This window comes from Polypterus senegalus, chromosome 7 (assembly GCF_016835505.1).
Source record: "Polypterus senegalus isolate Bchr_013 chromosome 7, ASM1683550v1, whole genome shotgun sequence".
In the NCBI taxonomy this organism is placed as follows: Eukaryota; Metazoa; Chordata; class Cladistia; order Polypteriformes; family Polypteridae; genus Polypterus; species Polypterus senegalus.
Window position 1 is genome coordinate 17,323,678 of NC_053160.1, and position 23,082 is coordinate 17,346,759.

The window sequence follows — 23,082 nt, forward strand, 5'->3', positions numbered from 1 at the left end:
CATATCTATCTATGTATTATATAGTGCCTTTCATATCTATCTATCTATCTATCTATCTATTATATAGTGCCTTTCATATCTATCTATCTATTATATAGTGCCTTTCATATCTATCTATCTATCTATTATATAGTGCCTTACATATCTATCTATGTATTATATAGTGCCTTTCATATCTATCTATCTATCTATTATATAGTGCCTTTCATATCTATCTATCTATCTATTATATAGTGCCTTTCATATCTATCTATCTATCTATCTATCTATCTATCTATCTATCTATCTATTATATAGTGCCTTTCATATCTATCTATCTATCTATCTATCTATCTATCTATCTAGAGTTATATAAATAGGCTACGACTTAAAATCATTAGTAAAGTCATGGAGTGTGAGGCTGGCCTAAGCTTACCTCAGACGTACTGTAGCAAGTCCCTCCTCAGAGGATTTTTATCAGCACATTTCTGTACAAGCCAGACCCTTACATTTTTCACAGGTTGTCATGAAGTGCACATTACTGATGGGCTGCCTATAATTCTTGCCTACTGTAGAATGTTATTAAACCTATTGCACATAAGGCGATGTTTTTTTGAACAATGGTCATTTTGTACAGTTGAAAGGGTGTAACTAAAAACCTAAAACATTCCACTGCTGCTGCAAAAAAAAGATCAGACATGACAGAGACAAACGGACGAGTTTCATCCTCACCAGGCATTTTGTTTTAATGATCGCTCTAATCATTACCACTTCATTTCACATAATTTACGCCATCTGTGCTTCTTGTCGTCAAAGAGGAGGCTGAAGAATGTTTCTCGACTTGCCGAGCCGCTCATATCCAACTAATGTTACGGACTTCACAGTCTTCTGGCAACCTTTGCACCAACAAGGGCCTCGAATGGCCTGCCATTGTGTCCTCCCTAAACCTCTAAATCCTAAATTGAAAGAAGTATTTCTGATAACGCCGTTGATGTTTTTAAAATATACTGTAATATCCCACAGCTAAGTGATCGGTAAAGCTGCAATGTGCTTTAAGTACAAATTGAAGTCATCCGCTCAGCAATGCCTGCTCAAATTTAAAGCCACTGCGCTCATTTCCTTCCCAAATGTGTTTACCTTCCAGGCAAGTCATTACCAGGAGCTATTTGTTTTATTTTTTTTTTTGTTTTAATTATACAGGGCTGAAGGAAACTTTTGATCTTTATTTGACAAAAACAAATACAAAATTATATGTAGGCCTCTTTGAAGTGGTTTCTACATAACGGTTTTGGTTAGAAGTTCTGAATTTTTTTCTAATTATCGTTATAATGTTGTGGAGTCGCACCCACATTGTGGATGTCTGTGCTACATACAAGAACTAAATTAAACAAAACTTGAACTAATTCCGCATTAGCCAGGGTCTTTATTTGTAGACCAAGGAGGGCCTCACTAAGACATAATGGCAGCCAGCAGGCTGACATGGCACAATGTAATAAGTTTTCCATCACATCCAGAGAGGGGTTCAGAAGGTGTCTTGGAGGAGAAGCCAAAGACCCATGTCAGGTCCAGTTAAGTCAAACGGTTTATTGTCGTATCATCCATACAGCATATTGCAGCATACAGTGGGACAAAATAACAGGACTGTGGTGCAACATCCACATAAACACAGGACAAGTGAAAGATGGGTGAAGAACTTGTGGCAGACAGCCGGGGCCCTTACCCAGTGGGGACGCCTTTTTAATGGAAGGACCAGAAGAGAGAGAGATTATTCAGGGTAGTACCTCTCCCTGTGCGCTAGGTGGCAGCCCCGTGGTACAGCGGGTCCATGTTTCTGAATAAAAGCTCAGTTTTTAAATAATCCGTTTTACCGTATCAGTCTCTGAGGCAGCCATGTAATTGGGGCGAAAAGCACAAGGGTGCAATCGTTCTCAGTTGCTTCATGGGCTTCCAGTGGTGTGGAGCTGCATATAGTACACCCCCGAAATTCGCGGGGGTTACATTTCTAGAGCACCCGCAAATTGTGAAAAACTGCAAATTTTGGATGTGGTTAAAAAAAATGCCTATTTTTATAGTTTAAACCCTAAATATGCCCCCAAAACACTTTAATTTCATTTCAAACTCGGCTTAATACATTACCTAAAAAAAAAGAATGTGAAGGTTAACCCGTATACCAGGGGTGCCCAATGCGTTGATTGCAATTGACCGGTAGATAGGAAAGGGAGTGCAGGTAGATCGCGTTGCATTCAAAAAAAAATTTTATTAAACGTTAGACTATCATATATCCTCCGTATGGCATTTGCCACTTGATTGACATACAGGGCGGCCAGTCTGAGATCTCCTTTCTTCTAACACGCTGGTCATCCCGTTCACACGATCAAACGCATGAGCTGCTGTAAAACTCGGGCTGTCTAAGTAATCTAGTTAGCCTTCCAATTTATATCAACTAAAGAAGGGATTTAAAAAAATTTGTTGTTTATGGGCTGGATGTGGAATTGGAAGATGAATGTCACAATCGAAGCGCGTTTCTCTGATCTGTCAATCTATCATTGTTATTCGAATGAAGGAAAATGTGGAAAGGCACTTTTCGAACTGTTCATAAAAACTATGAAACTGACTTCCTTCCGAAAAGCAACCTGAGAAAGAGAAAGGAGAGGGAACTAAAATCGCAGTTAATCGGACAGCCGTCATTTTTCACTCGGCTGAATTCAAAAGCAAAGGCAGACACACCAAAGCATCGTTCCGGGTGAGTCACTCAATCATTAAGCATAAGAAGTCCTACCAAGATGGAAAGATGATAAAAGATGCTTTGGTTGAGACAGACGGCTAGGGAGAAATTCCTACTGAGATTTCAAGACCCCTGGCCGGAGAAAAAGGAGTTTCTTCCTTGTCATTAAACATGCAGAATACAAACAACTTAATAACGATCAATGGCTGCTAGACTTGGCATTTTCTTTCGGATCTGACCAACATATTGAATGAGCTTAATTTACAGCTGCAAGGAAAAGACAAAACCAATATGGTTAGCTCAGTTAATGCTTTCAAACGAAAAATGCAACATCTGTCCTCAAAGCTGCAGCACCTTGATTTGGAGAACATCCAAAACCTCGAGTCAGAGCTGGAGACGCAATGGAAGGCGTGAGCGCAACTTGACAGCATACGCTACACCGAGCAGATTGAACATTGTCTGCCAGACTTTATCTAATGGAAAAAAAGTAACGAGTTGAGTGTTGCCCAATGTAGCGGAGTAAGAGTAGCGTTTCTTCTTCACAAATGTACTCAAGTAAAAGTAAAAAGTATGGTGCAGTAAAACTACTCTTAGAAGTACAATTATTTCAAAAAGTTAATCAAGTAAATGTTACGGAGTAAATGTAGCTCGTTTCTACCCACCTCTGATACTCAGTATATATTGTGAACTTGGCCCGGACACAGACAGGCGGACATGTTGTCTTAAAACCACCACACGTTTATTTTACAGTATTTATAATTAATACAATGGTCACAAAGACCCAGTCCAGTGGTCACTCAGACCTAGTCACGTGCACAAACCCCAAACCAATCACAGTCCTGGCCACAATGCCTTGTCTTCGGGCCACTTCCACAGCTCCTCTTGCCTTATCCTCCTTCCACCCGACTCTAGCCTCGAATGAATGGAGACGGCCCCTTTTATAGAGGACCCGGATGAGCCACAGGTGTTCCCGGCATTCCTCCGTTGGCCACGCCCCAGCGTGGCGGAAGTGCCGGCTGTCCTCCTGACAGCCCTCCGGGTAACACCAAAGATCTTCCCCCCAGCACTTCCTGGTGTGGCGGAAGTGCTGGGGCAACAAGTCTCCAAGACATCGGGGCGCCTCCTGGCGGTGACCACGGGCCCCTACAGGGAAAGGCTTCCATGCCCTTGACCCGTGGCCCCCAAGGCAACCCGGAAGGCAAACCCCACGTGATCCAGGCAGGGCTCTGACCCTCTTCCGGTCCTTCCTGGCGTCCCGGCCGGGTCATGGCCCCTGGCATCCCTGACAATATATATACTCACTGTTCACTGTATCTTTTAATTATTCCTCAGCAAAATGCCTTGGAGGGAGCGCTCTTCAAAAGTGTCTGTTACAGTCTGGTCAGAGAAACAAAGAATAGAGGTTCATTTTATAAACTGTTGAATTTACATAGTGTCAATCAATGTATACATTTACTCTGGTTGGTTCGTTGGTTTACAACCAAATGATTTATATAAAATAAAAGTATATTATATTATATTCCTGTTCTTCTTATACCTTTTGAGATGAGCCAGCACTCTTGAAATTTCTGTGCACATAACAACTGTCCATTCTCGTTTATAGGACATCTGCTGATTTCTTAGTCATCTCTTAGTCATCCTTCAATACATTTTGTATATTACATTAACCTTTCTTCTTGTACATACTTTATTTACTTGACCCAACATTAATTAACCCTTTATGCAAATATGGTAAATGAAACAAATGTACTTTTTTGTAACATGTAGGATTCCAGACTGTAACTGCTTTTACAAATGCAAATAAATGGACTGACTGGACAGTTTTCGGTGTGTGAGTCCAGGAGTGGGCTAGAGAAAAGAGCGTGAGGGACTGAATGGTCGCCTCTTGTTTGTCAAATTTCTTATGTGCTTATGGTCCCACAGTGGGCTACCGCCACCATTCAGTGCTGGTTTCTGACCTGTCCTCAGTGATGCCAGTGTAGGCTCCAGTGACCCAAGACCCTAAATTAGATCCTTCAGTTTTGAGAATGTCATGCTGTGCCATGATAATAATTACTGGTCATGTATTTACAGTCAGACTCTTTATTCACATTTGTGTTCTCAAATGCAGTCTGCATGTTTCCAAATGGGTACCACAGATTTTTTTCAGTCCCAGACAGTAATTGTGTATCCTTATAATAAAAATAAAAATAAATGAAGAAAAAAATTACAGTCAGCAAATGAGGGAGATGTGACGTAACATCAGGACAACGGCCAAGTGTACTGCCCAGAGTTTGTCTGTAGGAGAAGAATGGGCTTCTTTGAGTTGTTGTGCTCGACGTGAAGTTTCACTCGAGCCAACTGATAAGGAGAAAGACGATACCCAGGCTGAACGCTGACAGCTCTGCTAATGGCAGCTTAACTTTCATTGTCTGGGAGGACAGGATTAGCTGCCAAAAACAGAAGAAAAGAAGGGGCTGTTAATGAAGAAGAATCAGTCAGCATGGAAGTCGGGTTACGAGAGGTAAAATAAATATGTGAACATGTGGCGTGATGGTTCCTGCCTTGCATTGGGTGTCAAAGGTCCAGGGACAGTAAACTGGATTTATTGGATAGATAGATAGATAGATAGATAGATAGATAGATAGATAGATAGATAGATAGATAGATAGATAGATAGATAGATAGATAGATCTTTAATTGTCACCAGGGGGATAATTTGGTTTCTTGCAGTATCTCTTTAAATAAATAAATACATAAATAAGCAGATAAGTAAGTAAATAAAAAATTCAAAGGAAAGAAAACTTCTGACTTAGCAGTCCCAATCCCCGTGAAGTGCTATACTGACATATTACTTTCGGTATGATGGAGCCCCTGTCTTGTTTCATGACACGTTTCTGCTTAATGATTCATTGTCTGAAAGTCTTCAGCGTCACTGTGTCACAGAGAGGTTGTACAGCATTGTTCATAATGGCACTCAGTTCTGTTTTAATTCTCTCCTCCTCTATGACCTCCAGGGGGTCCAAAGTGTGTCCCATAGCTGAGCCTGCCGTTTTTAATCAGCTTGTCGATTCGGTGGGCCTCCCTTGAAGTGATGTTACCAGCCCAGCACACCACACAGGCTGTCACAGAAATGTAGAAGATGTGAAGGATGTCTCTTCCCACATTAAAGGAATGCAGCCTCCTAAGGAAGATGGTACTGCTCTGCTCTTTCTTTTATAGTTCCTCTATGTTCCGAGACCAGTCCAACCTGACATTATTGTACATCCCTGTGGTATAGCGGGCCTGCGGCTCGGAAAAGTGGCAGTTTTAAATAAATAAATAAATGGATGCACTGGGGTGTGGAGCAGGTGTGAGCAAACTGCCGAGAAGATGGCTCGCCTCCAGGTTGGTGCAGTCTGATTGTTTCATTATTACCCCGGGGCAGCAATCACCTTCAAACGCTTCCTGGGCATATAAAAGGGAAGCACAAGATTAGAAATAAAAAGAGAGAATGATCCGGGAAATGAAAGAAGAACAATGGAGGTTAAAGGAAGATCCTTTACATCTTCTACAATTCCACAATCGCCAGTGCAATTTTCTAACACTGTGGTGTGCTGAGGTGATAACAACACTTGAAGAGATGCCCACTGAATTATCAAGCTAATTAAAGGGGCAGTCTCAGTTACTGGAACACCATGAGATTGTAGCCATTATGGCCATAATGATGGTCCTTATGAACAATGCTGCTCATCCTCTCTCTGACATGCTGACACTGAGGAATATCAGCTAACGAATCCTTCAGAAGAAGTGCAACAAGAAACATGATAGGGACTCTTTAATACCAAAAGGAAATACCTGTAGACCGCTTCACTAGGACTGCTCTTTCATCTTTAGCAAAGTCAGAAGTTTGCTTTCTTTATCATCACTTCGGGACACCATGCCTTTGAGGGGTCACCAAAACTTTATTTCATTTGTAATATCTAGGACATCAGTTTGCAAGGGGAACCACACACTCCTCCTTTGTCAATTCCAGTTATGGATTCAAACCCAGCTGATCTAAAAGGGGGACTGTATTGTGAATGTCTCTTTTTGGACACTTTTAACCAACTCTGCCTAAGGGTGTAACGTACCCTTAAGCTGGCCCTCTATCTATCTATCTATCTAATATATAGTGCATTTCATGTCTATCTATCTGTCTTTCTAATATATTGTGCCTTTCACATATCTATCTATCTATCTATTATACAGGTGCTGGTCATAAAATTAGAAAATCATGACAAAGTTGATTTATTTCAGTAATTCCATTCAAAAAGTGAAACTTGTATTTTAGATTCATTCAATACACACAGACTGATGTATTTCAAATGTTTATTTCTTTTCACTTTGATGATTATAACTGACAACTAATGAAAGTCCCAAATTCAGTATCTCGGAAAATTAGAATATCAATTAAGACCAATGCAACAAAAGGATTTTTAGAAATGTTGGCCAACTGAAAGGTATGAACATGAAAAGTATGAGCATGTACAGCACTCAATATTTAGTTGGGGCTCCTTTGGCCTGGATTACTGCAGCAATGCGGCGTGGCATGGAGTCGATCAGTCTGTGGCACTGCTCAGGTGTTATGAGAGCCCATGTTGCTCTGATAGTGGCCTTCAGCTCTTCTGAATTGTTGGGTCTGGCGTATTGCATCTTCCTCTTCACAATACCCCATAGATTTTCTATGGGGTTAAGGTCAGCGAGTTTGCTGGCCAATCAAGAACAGGGATACCATGGTCCTTAAACCAGGTACTGGTAGCTTTGGCACTGTGTGCGGGTGCCAGGTCCTGTTGGAAAATGAAATCTGCATCTCCATAAAGTTCGTCAGCAGCAGGAAGCATGAAGTGCTCTAAAACTTCCTGGTAGACGGCTGCGTTGACCTTGGACCTCAGAAAACACAATGGACCAACACCAGCAGATGACATGGCACCCCAAACCATCACTGACTGTGGAAACTTTACACTGGACCTCAAGCAACGTGGATTCTGTGCCTCTCCTCTCTTCCTCCAGACTCTGGGACCTTGATTTCCAAAGGAAATGCAAAATTTACTTTCATCAGAGAACATAACTTTGGACCACTCAGCAGCAGTCCAGTCGAGACGCTTCTGACGCTGTCTCTTGTTCAAGAGTGGCTTGACACAAGGAATGCGACAGCTGAAACCCATGTCTTGCATACGTCTGTGTGTGGTGGTTCTTGAAGCACTGACTCCAGCTGCAGTCCACTCTTTGTGAATCTCCCCCACAGTTTTGAATGGGTTTTGTTTCACAATCCTCTCCAGGGCGCGGTTATCCCTATTGCTTGTACACTTTTTCTACCACATCTTGTCCTTCCCTTCGCCTCTCTATTAATGTGCTTGGACACAGAGCTCTGTGAACAGCCAGCCTCTTTAGCAATGACCTTTTGTGTCTTGCCCTCCTTGTGCAAGGTGTCAATGGTCGTCTTTTGGACAACTGTCAAGTCAGCAGTCTTCCCCATGATTGTGTAGCCTACAGAACTAGACTGAGAGACCATTTAAAGGCTTTTGCAGGTGTTTGGAGTTAATTAGCTGATTAGAGTGTGGCACCAGGTGTCTTCAATGTTGAACCTTTTCACAATATTCTAATTTTCCGAGATACTGAATTTGGGATTTTCATTAGTTGTCAGTTATAATCATCAAAATTAAAAGAAATAAACATTTGAAATACATCAGTCTGTGTGTAATGAATGAATCTAAAATACAAGTTTCACTTTTTGAATGGAATTACTGAAATAAATCAACTTTGTCATGATATTCTAATTTTATGACCAGCACCTGTATAGTGCCTTTCACATATCTATTTATCTATCTATTATATAGTGCCTTTCATGTCTATCTATCTATCTATTATATAGTGCCTTTCACATATCTATCTATCTATCTATTATATATTGCCCTTCACATATCTATCTATCTATTATGTAGTGCCTTTCATGTCTATCTATCTATCTATTATGTAGTGCCTTTCACATATCTATCTATCTATCTAATATATAGTACCTTCTGTCTATCTGCCTATGTATCTATCGTTTCCTTCCTAAAGCATATGATAAAACAACATCATACTGCATTAGGGGTGCGTTTTATTTAGAAATATGAAGAACTTCAGAAGTGATTCATTTGGTAGAAACTATAAAACTTTACTGTTTCTTAAAAAAAAATACAGCAAAAAGCAGTGAATCAATCCATCATGATCATCATTGCTGCTATTGTTCATCTTCAGCCACAGATTAAGGGAGGTTACCATGCAGGAAACACCAGCGGATGTATCCAAGCCTCCTCTGACTGGCTGCCTACCCTTATCGGAGTCAAGTTCGAAGCCCCCAGTCTCCTGGAAAGCATCAAGCTCCCTATCCCACTCTCCCACTCAAGTCAAGGACGTGCTTTCCTGTTTTTTTTTTTTTGTTTTTTTTTATTTCGCTGTCTCTCCAAGCTCAAAACAAAGAGGCTTGAAAACATCAAGTTGACTTGAAAGTCTGGAATTTGAGCTCATTTTACAGCTGCCCCTCGTCATTTTTTTTCTAGCCGTTTTATAACCGGCACTTTACTGCCTTATCCTTTCATCACGGGGATCCTTCTGTGTGTGTTGCCTGCGGGACTTTTCACGCACCGTTTGTGTAAGTACACAATAATCTTGCCTCTGGGAATGAATTTGATCTTTATGCTGTGTTCTCGTAGAATCCATTAAAGTGTTGTTTGCTTCGCTTGTTACGACTTTGTAAAAAGAGGATAGTTTATTACTGTGCTTTTTATTTGAACTTTTCTTGGATCGTCTACGACGCTTGGCACTTGGTGTGCTACATGTTACCATGTGGGCTCATATGACATGAAGTGACAGCTTTGAGGTCTGCCAAGATGCAAGGTTTGTCTGAGGGGTTTTAAAAAACAAAATGTGGGGCATTATTTAGTGAAGTTTAAGATAACTGTCATGCGAACACTGTACAATGAGATTTGTACTTGCACTAGTCACAGTCGTCAATGCAGTGATGTGGATACTTTAATAGACGTTAAATGCAACATTTATTACTGCCCTTTTATTTCTGGATTATTTTTATGGTTTTGGGTTCATTGCTATAATACTACTAAACTTAGAGTGGTTCTGCATCAGTTTGAAATGTAATTTATAGACAGTGTAGCGGCTTGATTTCCGCATATCAGTCTTCTGTTACGGTGTGTGCGCGCGCCCTGCTACGAGTTCAAGGCTGATTCTTATCGTACACCTAACGCTGCTGGGATAGGATTTAGTTTAATTGAAGGACGGTTGGATTCATGGTGTATGTAGTATATAAATTAACCCTGTATTCTATCATATAATGTTTTTCATATCCTATAGCACCTTTTCTATCTATCTAGCCAGCTAGCTCTCAATCCTATATATGTTTCAGCCCGTCACTCTGTTCTGGAGTATAAGCCATCAAAGATTGTTCTCCAGTTCTGTGTTGCCATTACCAGTATAGAACTTTAATAAATATTCTAATGTATATATCGCCATTATAAAATCGATTGACATCACACAGACGTTGATAATGATTCTTAACTATAGCTTTTAATAACGGTAAAATCGTGTCAGTTTTTTTATTAGGTTCTCTCGAAAAAGACAAAATACCTTTTTTTAAGAACTTCCTTTTTTCTTCTAAAATCCCACCCACTAACATTCTACTGGAAATTACCAACAGGAATGGCAATTAGCATCAATATAAATGTAACTCGTATTTTATATTTGAAGTTCTAACAATGAATTATAAAATATATGTGACAGCGGGGGTCCTGCTCTATGTTTCCTCTTCCTGTTTTGGGAGCCTCTTGAACCCAGCGCCGTCGATAACGTAACAGAAGGCGCTAACAAATGGGGATGAAACACAGGCTAAGTAACGGGACGGAGCAAAGTGCTTTTATTAAACAAACAAACAAAAAAAAAAAAAATCAAAACAGTGCCCAAAGTGCAGCTCTCCTAGTTCTTAAATAGTCCATAAACAAAATCCAAATGTTTTAAAACCAGGCTAAAACGAGTTCAGGCTAAAACGAGGATAAAAACCAGCAACAGTCATTGGGACAAATGAGCCGAGCACTACTCCCATGTCCCGCTCAACTGGCAGATACTTCAGCAGGCGTGGTCCTCTCAAACCCAAACAGAGTCGGCATCTGCCTAACCGGTCGGGGTCGGTTGTCCTCTCGTCATCCTTCACGCCCACGCAGTCGTCCCTTGGATCCCTAGAGAGGAGGCCATCTCGATCGCAACCACTCCTCAGTACAATCAGTGGGTACGATCCGTCCCTAGAGCGCCGATCACTCGCAGGACCCCTGACCTCAGTGCCTTCTCTCTTTGCCCATGTGTTGTAGTCTCGTTCTACAGACGCGCGCGCGCGAGAGAGAGAGAGAAAGCTCGTCTGTCGTACTTATACGGGTCCGTGGGCTCAGCGTCTCAATCGTGCAGTGCAAGAAGCCAATCACTTGCAGGTGCGTCTCGTCCCAATTACCTCAACAACTCCCCACGGTTGCACGAGCGCGCTCACGGAGACTGACACGGCCAAACGGATTGTTTATTAACAACTGACCATTCGTTCTGACCCGCTATATCACAATATAAGGATACGAAATTTAATGTAACTAAATGGTTAATTAAATTATGCTTTAAGATTAAGCGTGTGAGACTTTCACCTCGCGTTAGAAGAGCCATCAAGATTCCTGCTAAAGTTAAAATGAAGCTAATGTGTAATGAGCACTACCTTAAAAAGCGAAAACAAACTAGTGAGAATGTCCGAACACCCCTATTATGAAGAGATGATAAGAGCAATGGGAAAACCCATAGGACACCCCTATTAATGAAGCGATGTTTTGAACATTGGAAAAGCCGACTTGAATACAAGAACGATACGGATGGCTACAGACGATGGGTTAAAATGATAGAATTCTGCATACGGTATTAAGAGTTAGGCCAGGTTTATACTTCACGCGACGCGGCGCGACTCATGCTCCAGCGGACACTCCTGCTGCGCAAGCGTTGTACTGTTTATACTTGCGCGTACTTTACGGAAATCTGGAGAAATCCAGCAGGTGGCAGTGCGAGATATCATCACAGTGAGAACAGGTTCGGCTTCTCTCTGTTGTGTATTAATTGCCTGGAATAGTCATTAAATTCCGATGACACCTTACCACAATATCTCTGAAAAGGATGTTTATTGATTAAATCCACGATTGGACACGAGGCAGAAACAATTCCTGGATCGGGCATCAGCTCATCGCAAGGTGAATACAAGCACTCACATATACTGGCATCATTTTAGTGTCACCAAATCTGCACATCCTTGGAAGGAAACTGTGGAAACCCAGCAGGAAAACATGCAAACTGCAGGCAGGGAATACCAGCAACGCGACTCCCTGTGAGACAGCAGTGCTACCGCTCCGTCACTGTGTCACCCCATGTGTGCAATTATTAACAATATTCATTATTTAGACAAAATTAACGATTTATCTGTGAAATGTAACATACATACTTTAATGCATTTCATCATGAAAGTGATATCAAGTATAAATCTAAGGGTTCTAAATGTGCAGAGAGTTGAAATATCATACATGTAATGTGTTCAGTGTGGTGATCTGTCGCTGTCAGGTCAGGAGGAAGCCCCAGAAAAAAAGACGGCACAAAAGATGGTATGTGAGACCTTTAAAATGTGTCGTGTCATTATGATCGGGAATATGCGATGTTTAAATATAAAAGCACCATGAATGCATCTGTAAGTCGGCATTTTGCTTCACCACATCGAACCATTCATGAAACATTGAAGCCCGCACATCGATCTCGTAGGATCCGCATAGGCTCAGCTTTCTGTCACATGTAGACAGTAAAAGAGACTCAGATATCACGTTCCAACTTTTATCACACTGCACCCTCTGACTTTTTGGTGGTATTGCAACTCGCGCATACGTCACGTTAATTTCTGAGGACCTGCTCAGAGGACGCAATAAAAATGAATGCTGGGCACGCGTGGCAGCCATGATGCGTGGGCATACACACTCTGAGCGTGAAGCATAAACGAGCCCTTAGATGGCATGATGTTTCAGATAAGGTAATGGTAATGGAAAAGTATAAAAGAGAATGAATTGTTTAATTTGGAGCTCACTCCATGGACTGAGACATTTGTTCTCATATCTGTGCACAAATAAAGAACTGTCCTGCATTCCCTTCTGACTTGAGATTGACTTCTTTGAAAACAGTTATTTCCATGCCACCAGTGGTCTCCACCTGATCCCTGTTACCTGTCAGGGATGCCAGGGGCAACGACCCGGCCGGGACGCCATGAGGGACCGGAAGAGGGTCAGAGCCCACCCTGGATCACGTGGGGGCCACCTTCCTGGTTGCTCTGGGGGCCACGGGTACAGGGCATGGAAGCTCCACCCTGTAGGGGCCCGTGGTCACTGCCAGGAGGTGCCCCAATGCCTTGGGGACCTGTTTCTGGTGTGGCGGAAGTGCTGGGGGGAAGATTTAGGATGGCACCCAGAGAGCTGCCGGGAGGACAGCCGGCACTTCCGCCACGCTGGGGCGTGGCCAGAGGAGGAATGCCGGGAACACCTGGGGCTCATCCGGGGACAGTTTAAAAGGGGCCGTCTCCATTCATCCAGCGCAAGAGTCGGGTGGAAGCAGGACGAGGCACGAGGAGAGTGTGGAGGCGGCCCAAAGAAGTCATTTGTGGCCAGGACTGAGTGAGAGTTAGGGTTTGTGCACTAAGTAATTGGGTCTGAGTGACCATATTTGTAAATAATTGTGTAAATAAACGTGTGGTGGTTTGATGAACAACATGTCCGCCTGTCTGTATCTGGGCCACGTCCACATACCTTAATGTCACCATCCAGGTCACATCTCCAGGTATTGCTGGGTCACCTTTGCTTCCTCATACATTATGGGTTTCAGGTTAAGGCTCGCCCAGTGACATGTTCTGCAGCATTTCCACAGGGTATGTCCCAACTATCCCTACTGTCTCCTCAAGATCTCTTTATCTCTTTACGATTATAATAATTCTTTACATTTATATAACGCTTTTCTCACTGCTCAAAGACCTTTTTACAGTCAGTAGGGAGCCACTTCAGCCACCACTAATGTGCAGCATCCACCTGGCTAATGTGACAGCAACCATTTTTTGTGCCAGGACACTCACCATACATTATCTGTTAGGTGGTGAAACAGTGCGAGATAGTCAGCCAAGCAGAATGACTAGGCCATGGTGGGCAGTTCAGCCAGGACTACGAGATACACCATACTTCTTATGAAGGGATCTTTGATGACCATAGAGAGTCACGACCTTGATTTAATATCTCATCCCAAGGATGGAGCCATATTTACAGCCCAGTGCCCCCATCACTGCACTGGGGTATTAGGATCCACATTCAGACCACAGGGTATGCGCCCCCTGCTGGTCTCACCAGCACCTCTTTCCAGCAGAAACCCAAACTTTTCCTGGTTTGTTTCCTACCCAAGTTCTGGCCGGGATCTCTAGGTCAGCATTTTCAATGTTTGTTGGCCAATAGATACACAGGATTTTGATTCGGTCTATGAAGCTCTGGATCTTTTTCATGGTAGCCCTTATCGTTCTCCATGTTTGTGCTCCGTACAACATCACTGACTTAAAATTTGTGTTGTATAACTTTTATCTTTGTGGTGCAGCTGATTTCATTGGAGCTCCAGATGTCTCTGAGGTAGAGAAACGCTCCTCTCCCTTTGCTGATCCACATTTTCACGTCAACATCTATTCCCTCCTTTTTGTCTACTACACTGCCAAGATCGGTGAAGGGCTCCATCCTCTTTTAGCGCTTCTTCCTTAATTCTTATTGGGTGTTGACTTTCAGGATGATTGATGAGCCTCTGTTCATGCTTAGCTAAGACTTTAGGCAGGTCTGATGATTTTTCACGATTCTCTTGGTGGTTATGTTGTTATGTGTGCTTGTGACGGTGTGGTCCTGCTCCATGATACCACCATACTTCTGGTAGCCTCTCAATCCAACACAGTTGGTAATGAAAGCGGATGAGCTGGTCTGATTGGAAGAAATCAAACCGAGCAAGAGGATGGTATAAAAATGAACAACTGCTTTTATTAGAAACATCCATCCATTATCCAACCCGCTATATCCCAACTACAGGGTCACGGGAGCCAATCCCAGCCAACACAGGGCGTAAGGCAGGAAACAAACACTGGGCAGGGCGCCAACCCACCGCAGGGCATACACACACACACACACACCAGGGACAATTTAGAATCACCAATGCACCTCACCTGCATGTCTTTGGACTGTGGGAGGAAACCCACGCAGACACGGGGAGAACATGCAAACTCCACGCAGGGAGGATCTGGGAATCTAATCCAGGTCTCCGTACTGTGAGGCAGCAGTGCTACCCACTGCGCCACTGTGCTGCCCCTTTATTAGAACCATTCAAAACAAAATCAAAACTGTGACAAGAAGAAAGTGCAGTTATTCAAAGTCAATAGATAAATCCATATAAATCAAGGTGTTAAAAGTGGAGGTTACAAATCTAATAAATATTCCTTTAAAACAAGGTTAAAAACAACAGGCCGGAAACGGTCCTCTTTTAACACTAGAATTACCAAAGCCTACGAAAAAAACTCGCAAATCTGTCCCACCTTAAGTCCCTTGCAACACAAACACTGACTTAATCAGTTTTAACGTGAAAAGATGTCGACAAAAGAAGAGAAGAAGCGGGCCGCTAGGGTGGAGAAAAGAAGAGCTGCTCAGGAAGCAGCAAGCGCATCAACCTCTGAGCAAACGAATGCTAAACAGAGACAGAGAAAGAGGATGAAGACTAGGAATGCTCAAGTCAAGTGTATTCACTGCACGTTATCATGTGTGCAGTGCGCCATTACTGGTCTTTATATATAATAACATAACAATAATAATAATAATAACAACCGTGGCTGTTCGTTTGTTTGTCCAGGATTTTAAATCACCAGTAGCTCACAAACCCTTTGACCGTGTGACTTGAAATCTGGTACGCATATACTACGTGACCTCTACTATCCACTTTCAGGGTGATAATTCACCTCCAAGGTTAGTCCTCTTTTTATTTTAATTTTATTTTATTGTAGAATCAACTTTCGGCAGCGGGCAGCAGGGCAGTCATGCGGCACATGCATACGGGTGCCGTTCTCATCCCTACCACATTCACCGTCACTTCCCCTACCTCTTCATATCTTAAATCATTCTTGAGGCAGATTGAAGACTTAAGTGCCATCTTAAGTGAAAAATTAAGGAAAACATACTAAGTAATTGCAACACAAACACTGACTTAATCAGTTTAAGGTGAAAAGATGCAGACGAAAGAAGAGAAGAAGTGGGCCACTAGGGTGGAGAAAAGAAGAGCTGCTCGGGAAGCAGCAAGCGCATCAACCTCTGAGCAAACGAATGATAAACGTACAGAGAAAGAGGATGAAGACTAGGAATGCTCAAGTCAAGTGTATTCACTACACATTATCATGTGTGCAGTGCGCCATTACTGGTCTTTATATATAATACGCTACCGTGGCTATTCGTTTGTTTGTCCAGGATTTTAAATCACCAGTAGCTCACAAACCCTTTGACCGTGTGACCTGAAATCTGGTACACATACACTACGTGACCTCTACTATCCTGTTTCGGGGTGATGACTGACCTCCAAGGTTATTCCTCTTTTTATTTTTATTTTATTGTAGCGAAGCAGGACGGCCGTGTGGTGCATGTGTACGGGCGCCGTTCTCATTCCTACCACCACTGCTGTCACTTCCCTTACCTCTTCATATCTTAAATCATTCTTGAGGCAGATTGAAGACTTCAGTCCCAGCTTAAGTGAAAACTTAAAGAAAACGTATTAAGTAATTGCAACACAAACATGGACTTAATCAGTTTTAACACGAAAAGATGCAAACGAAAGAAGAGAAGAAGCGGGCCGCTAGGGTGGAGAAAAGAAGAGCTGCTCAGGAAGCAGCAAGCGCATCAACCTCTGAGCAAACGAATGATAAACGTACAGAGAAAGAGGATGAAGACTAGGAATGCTCAAGTCAAGTGTATTCACTGCACGTTATCATGTGTGCAGTGCGCCATTACTGGTCTTTATATATAATATGCTACCGTGGCTGTTCGTTTGTTTGTCCAGGATTTTAAATCACCAGTAGCTCACAAACCCTTTGACCGTGTGACCTGAAATCTGGTACACATATACTACGTGACGTCTACTGTCCGCTTTCAGGGTGATAATTCACCTCCAAGGTTAGTCCTCTTTTTATTTGAATTTTATTTTATTGTAGAATCAACTTTCGGCAGCGGGCAGCAGGGCAGTCATGCGGCACATGCATATGGGTGCCGTTCTCATCCCTACCATCTTCGCCGTCACTTCCCCTACCTCTTCATATCTTAAATCATTCTTGAGGCAGATTGAAGACTTCAGTGCCAGCTTAAGTGAAAAATTAAGGAAAACATACTAAGTAATTGCAACACAAACACTGACTTAATCAGTTTAAGGTGAAAAGATGCAGACGAAAGAAGAGAAGAAGCGGGCCGCTAGGTTGGAGAAAAGAAGAGCTGCTCAGGAAGCAGCAAGTGCATCAACCTCTGAGCAAACGAATGCTAAACGTACAGAGAAAGAGGATGAAGACTAGGAATACTCAAGTCAAGGGTATTAACTGCATGTTATCATGCAGTGCTCTGTTACTGGTATAAAATACTATTGAGACAGAGTTTCTACGAATTATTGTGAGGTGCAAGGGGACCGGGAAATGTCACGTCAGTCAGGCACGTAATGAGGAACGGGCAAAGGTCTGAAACCAAAAAGAAAGAGATAACCATAGACCAAAATGTGAGGGCAAATAAAAAGAGAAGTGTGGGACAGAAGGATCCCAAACTGACTTGAAGATAAACTAACAACACTCGAAGTTTATATCTGAAGGCATTTATCCACTGAGAGATGAAGCTACGCTCCAGAGCGTATTGGAACTTCCACATACATCATTGATGCGCTACTCGTGATCGCACAACACAAACTTCTGAAACAAAAGACAGTAAAGACCAAAGTAATAAAAATAGTTTACATTGCCACCAAAAGACTTCTCCATAATGAAAAAGTAACATTCAGCACAGTGACTGATGTTAATTATGACATTTACATTCATTCAATGTGTAAACTGTTGCTGTCTCTTTCTACCCTGAATTGTTCTTTAAATATTAGTTTAAACATCTAAACTGTGTAATTATTTAGCAGGAAGTTTAAAATGATCACTCATAAGTACGTCATGCAGATTCAATACATTTGTCTGTTCCAACATATTCTATCGTGATAACCGTGCGACTTAATTTACACGACACATTGCTGTAGTTGAAACATTTAATAGTTTTTCAACCAAACACTGGAAAAGGCAAGACATTTAATTGAGAAAGTAATGCCATTTTGCATGCTGGTCAGACCTGTAAGTACGAATTTCACTGCACTGTACGTGTGAAGCTAAATGCGAGCTGAAGAGGCTTTGGCTTTGGTGTGATGTTGGTGCCAGACGTTGTGGTTGGAGCATTTACAAACAGCCAACCTCCTGGGATTTTCACACTTTACAGTCTATAAAGTTGAAAAAACGTGTAATAAACCAAAAGACATCCAAGTTCTGTTAATGAGAGGGCCACAAAAACTCTTTCAATCTTAAACAGCTGCATTCACTGTTTTTAATTATTTCTTATTGCTGGGTATTGTAAAAAGGAAGAGACTCGACACACGTTAAAAGGTTTGGGGCAGCCACCCGTATAATATTCCTAGCTGCAAAGATTTGTTTTTTCATTCAACAGAGTAATCGATTGTAGAGAGTCCAAGACAGAGCTGATCAAGGTTGGAAAAGATGGTGGTTTGAAATGGTCAGACAGGAAGTGATGTATGTTAACTGGAAGTGATGCAGGTTGACCGGAAGTGATGTTTCTCTGACATCAGCCTGGGAGCCGGGGCCGGAAGTGACGTTCTTCTTGGCGCCGGAACCGGAAGTGATGTTTTTCTGGACGCCGGACCTGGAAGTGACATTCTTGATTCAGATAGGTTTTCCCGCAGCTGGTCTGTAGAGATAGCAGGAGAAGGTTTAATGCACCCCGCCCTCCCCTGGCCTGGCATGGAATTACCTTTACTTGGTCCACACAACGTCCCCCTATTCGCACGTGTGTGACAGTATCAGCTTCAGTTTTTTTGTATTTGTATATATTTATTGTTGTTTTTGTTAATTTGGAGTTGTTATTTTTCATGTCAATGTTATTTCTATCTGATTCATTTGCTATTGTACTGCTATGTGTTGTGTGTGGGTGGAGCCTCGGGAGGCGGGGCCACCCGGGCATCACTGCCCCTGAGCTGTCACTCTGGCTGTATAAGTGAGCGGAGAAGGTTCACTCATTAAATATGGAGTTTGTGAGTATTGCTATTTACTGTTGATTGATTTTGTAATTTTCTGATTATTCTCACTTTGTTTAAAGGGTTCTATTTATTGGGTATCGTTGCAGGAACTTGTTTGCTTAGCCATAGCCATTTGCTCTGTTGAACTTTTCTTGGTATTTTTCTATTTTCATTAGGTCGATCCTTCTGTTATAAAGATTCCTATTTTCCCATGCAGTTCAAGCTGAGGGTTTACAGTCATCCCTCCTCTTCCAGTGCTTATTGGTGTATTTTGTATATTTCTAGTTATTTTGCCAGCTCTTCATTGTTGGACCTGCTTAAGCTGAAGACAGCAGGTAGTATTAGGGGCCTGGCTGAGGTCAGGCAAACTTCTGCTGGGCAGAACAGTTAGGATTCTAATCTGCTTCCTTGGTTAAGAAGATAAGGAAATAAGAAAGAGTCCATCAAGCTTGTTTGTTTAGCTAATAGCAAAGCTGACCCAATATCTCATCCAGATTCTTCTTACAAGTTGGCGAGGTCTCTGCTTCAACTCCATGTCTTGGTATTTTGCATAGTCTCACAACTCTTTGTGTAACGAAGTGCTTCCTGGCTTCAGTTTTAAATTCACTTCCCCATAATTTCCATTGATGTCCTCGAGTACATGATTCACCTTTAAGCTGAACGAATATTGCTGGATCTACTTTATCAGTGTCTTTGAGGATTTTAAATACCTGGATTAGGTCCCCACGCAGTCTGCTCTGTTCGAGACTAAACAGCTTTAATTCTCTGAGTCCTTAAGTCCTGGGATGCACCTGGTCGCTCTCCTTTTCACTCCTCTGCTTACTTTTGGAGGCCTTATATCGTTATATCCTGCTATTCAAGCAGGCCAGGATCTTCACTAGTCCATCCAGCACAGTCTCACCTTAATCCAGGCTTAAAAATGAGGAACTGGTAAATTAAGTATAAATATCACTACACACAGAGCTAAAGCCCCAGAAGAGGAGGGATGACCATATAACCTCAGCTTTCATTTAAGAGAGGTTGAAATCTAAGTTTGTATGGCGCCATGTATTGAAAAGTATTTTCTAATGCGTGAAGTCATAAAATGCATTGAATTTTTCATTCCAAGAGATGTCATTGGAATTCATAGTTTTAAACACTTCAATCAGGTCTCCTCTTCATCTTCATTTGCTTTAACCGTAAAGGCTCAATCTTTTAATCTTTCCCCATAATTCATCCCCTGTAGCCCCTAAATCAACCTAGTTGTTCTTCTCTGGACCTTTTCTAGTGCTGCTATGTTCTTTTTATAGCATGGAGACCCAAACTGCACACAGGACTCCATATGAGGCCTCACCAGGGCATTATAAAGCTTGAGCAGAACCTCCTGTGACTTGTACTGCACACATCAAGGCGCTATATAACCTGACATTCTGTTAGCCTTCTTAATGGCTTCTGAACACTGACAGCAGTTGATAGTCCAGTATGACTCCTCTGTCCTTCTCATGAGGCGTACTTTGATTTTCTGACTGCCCATTGTGTGTTCAAGCCTAACATTTTTACTTCCTACGTGTAATACTTTGCATTTACTGACAAGTCCCTCTATGATGATTCAACAGATATGAGATTATCTGACAAAACTCCTATCTTGGTAGGATCTGCAAAAATAATCAGCTTGTTACTTATATTCCTATCCAAATCATTTATATATTTTTTAAAACAGCAGTGGCCCTAGCACTGACCCCTGTTTTAACTATTTTTCTGTTAACCTATCGATTCTCCTGGGGCCTCATGTATAAACAATAAAATATTGCGTACGCCCGTTTCCACGCTCACATCGTGAAATACAAAAACTAAACTTGGTGTAAAACCACGCACATTCTCATACCAGGTCAAATCATTATGTAAGCAAGTTCTCCACTCGGTTTTGCAAACTGGCAGCACCCAGCGTCAAAGCAGTGCTACTGTTCCTGTGTGGTTTCCCTTTCTTTTTTAGACTCACATCCTTGACATGGCTTTATCAAATACAGTGAAATTAACCGCATATCATTTTTCAGTTTAAGGCATCTGATTTTAATCAACCTGTAACAATATAATGATGCACGGAATGGTCAAAGTATTCCAAATACCACAGCTGCTTTAGTGTTGTTACTCTCAGTGCACTCAGAGTATTTTAACCCACTGTATCTGAGTATGGAATCATAGCTCTACAGCAGCTGATCAGAAAGCTCTATGGCAGATTGTGTCAAGAGCGAGGAGAAATATAGGGATGCAGCTTCTAGCATATGCTGTTTCAGCCACACGCTCAGTCCATTTGAACTTCTTCCATACAGTATGGCAAACGCTTCAGAACCTTTCCTGTAGGGACCACACAGTTCAGAAACAGTTTAATTCCAAGAGCTCTAAACGCACTCATTTAATTAATCAAGTGCTCCCGGTAGAACTGTTTGAACTTCTAAGTAAAATAATAAGTAGCTCACTGTAAACTTGATTTGCATATCCAAATAGGCATAATTCTGGGAGAAGACAGGGTGGGGCGGCAGGTGCGTACATGAGCATTACATTTCACGCTGACAGGGATTTATGTAGCGGAAGTGCGTGGAAGTTGGCTTACACACGGTTTACTGCATCTGAATTTTTTTGTGCGTACGCACATTTTGACTTTTGCCCATACACCATGTTTTAGTGTGAATTCTACGTACTACTTTGTACATGAGGCCCCTGGTCATTTCCCAAATCTTATCTCTGACATAACCATTTTTGCTTGTGTGTGTGTTCTCTCAGGTTCACAATTTCTATGTAAAAACAGTTAACCCCAAGTAGCGCTTGGGTAAGCCTATTTTGATTGTATATTCAGCATTTAGCCTGTTGCATATTCTGCTGCCATCTTGTGGATGAAATAACATCATGCTGCAAAAAAAAAAAAAAAAATCATGAATAATTCTATGCATTCTGCCCCTGTATGGTAACTCATTAATATTTATTTGACGTAGGGCAAAGCCTTCAACCAAAACACTCGATGACATGTAAAGGAAAAGTTGTAAAGCCAGTTTTATAACAAAGTGAAACTGAACTTAGTTGGATCAAGCAAGTGATGTTCAAGTGAATCGGATAGTGAAACTGATGCATATGTCACTGCGCGAAAAAAACCGCTGTAATATACCTGGTTGCGTAAAGCTGCTGTGTGGCAAACAGACAAAGTGACTGTGATCAAATGGAAGGACAGGAAAGACGTCAGCCCCCTAAGCAATGTGAACAGTGCAGCAACTGTTGACGTTTGTGTTAGGGGGAATATGGAAGTCGCTAAAGCTTGTGCTGTGGTAGACTACAATAACATGACAGACAATGCTGACCGGGCACTGACTGTCCACCCTCTCGTGTGTAAGCAACAGAAAAAATACAAGAAAAATGTGCAAAGAAAGAGGCTACTACTGTCCAGATTGTGACGTCGGGCTGTGCATTGGTGACTCACTTGAAAACACATCACATGACGGATGTGTATTAAATCTGCATCAGTACAGCAGTGGACACTAAACGGACCTTTCCTACTCTATCTGAGTTGACGTTTTGGTATTAACATGTGTCTGTTGTACATAATAATGTTTGTTCTTGCTGAAAAAAAATGTAATGTTTTTTGCACATTTTTCTGGGGAAAACATAACACTAAGGAGGTCAAAAAATTATTTGTAAAGATATAGAAGAGAAAGCAGGGATACAAATCATATGGAAGAAACCTTCATTGTATTAATAACCTGGCATGACAACATATTCTAACAAGCCCCATTATTGACAAGGATAGGCTATTAATTAGGCTAATTACGCTGGTACAAAAACCCACAGCCACTATGGCCCCCCTGGACCAAACTTGAGTACCCTTCCAGTAAGGCAGCAACAAAAGAGCTTTTACACAAATGGGACATTCTTCTGTTTATTCTGACCTCGGCTCGCCTTTATTTTCTAAACTGACAGCCATTGTGTCCACATCACGT

General features: G+C 41.9%; 1 protein-coding gene across 3 annotated transcripts in view; it reads left to right on the forward strand.

The window, feature by feature from the left end:
- Nucleotides 1–23,082, forward strand: part of frem1a (Fras1 related extracellular matrix 1a) — a 265,444-nt gene that overhangs the window by 36,862 nt on the left and 205,500 nt on the right. The window contains exon 1 of one of the 3 annotated variants that reach the window (XM_039758261.1): nucleotides 9,098–9,338. The exons of the other annotated variants lie outside the window; for them this stretch is intronic. The gene's annotated coding sequence lies outside the window, so the exon portion shown is untranslated. Of the gene's footprint in view, nucleotides 1–9,097; nucleotides 9,339–23,082 lie in introns of those variants that run through there. 3 annotated transcript variants of the gene reach the window in all.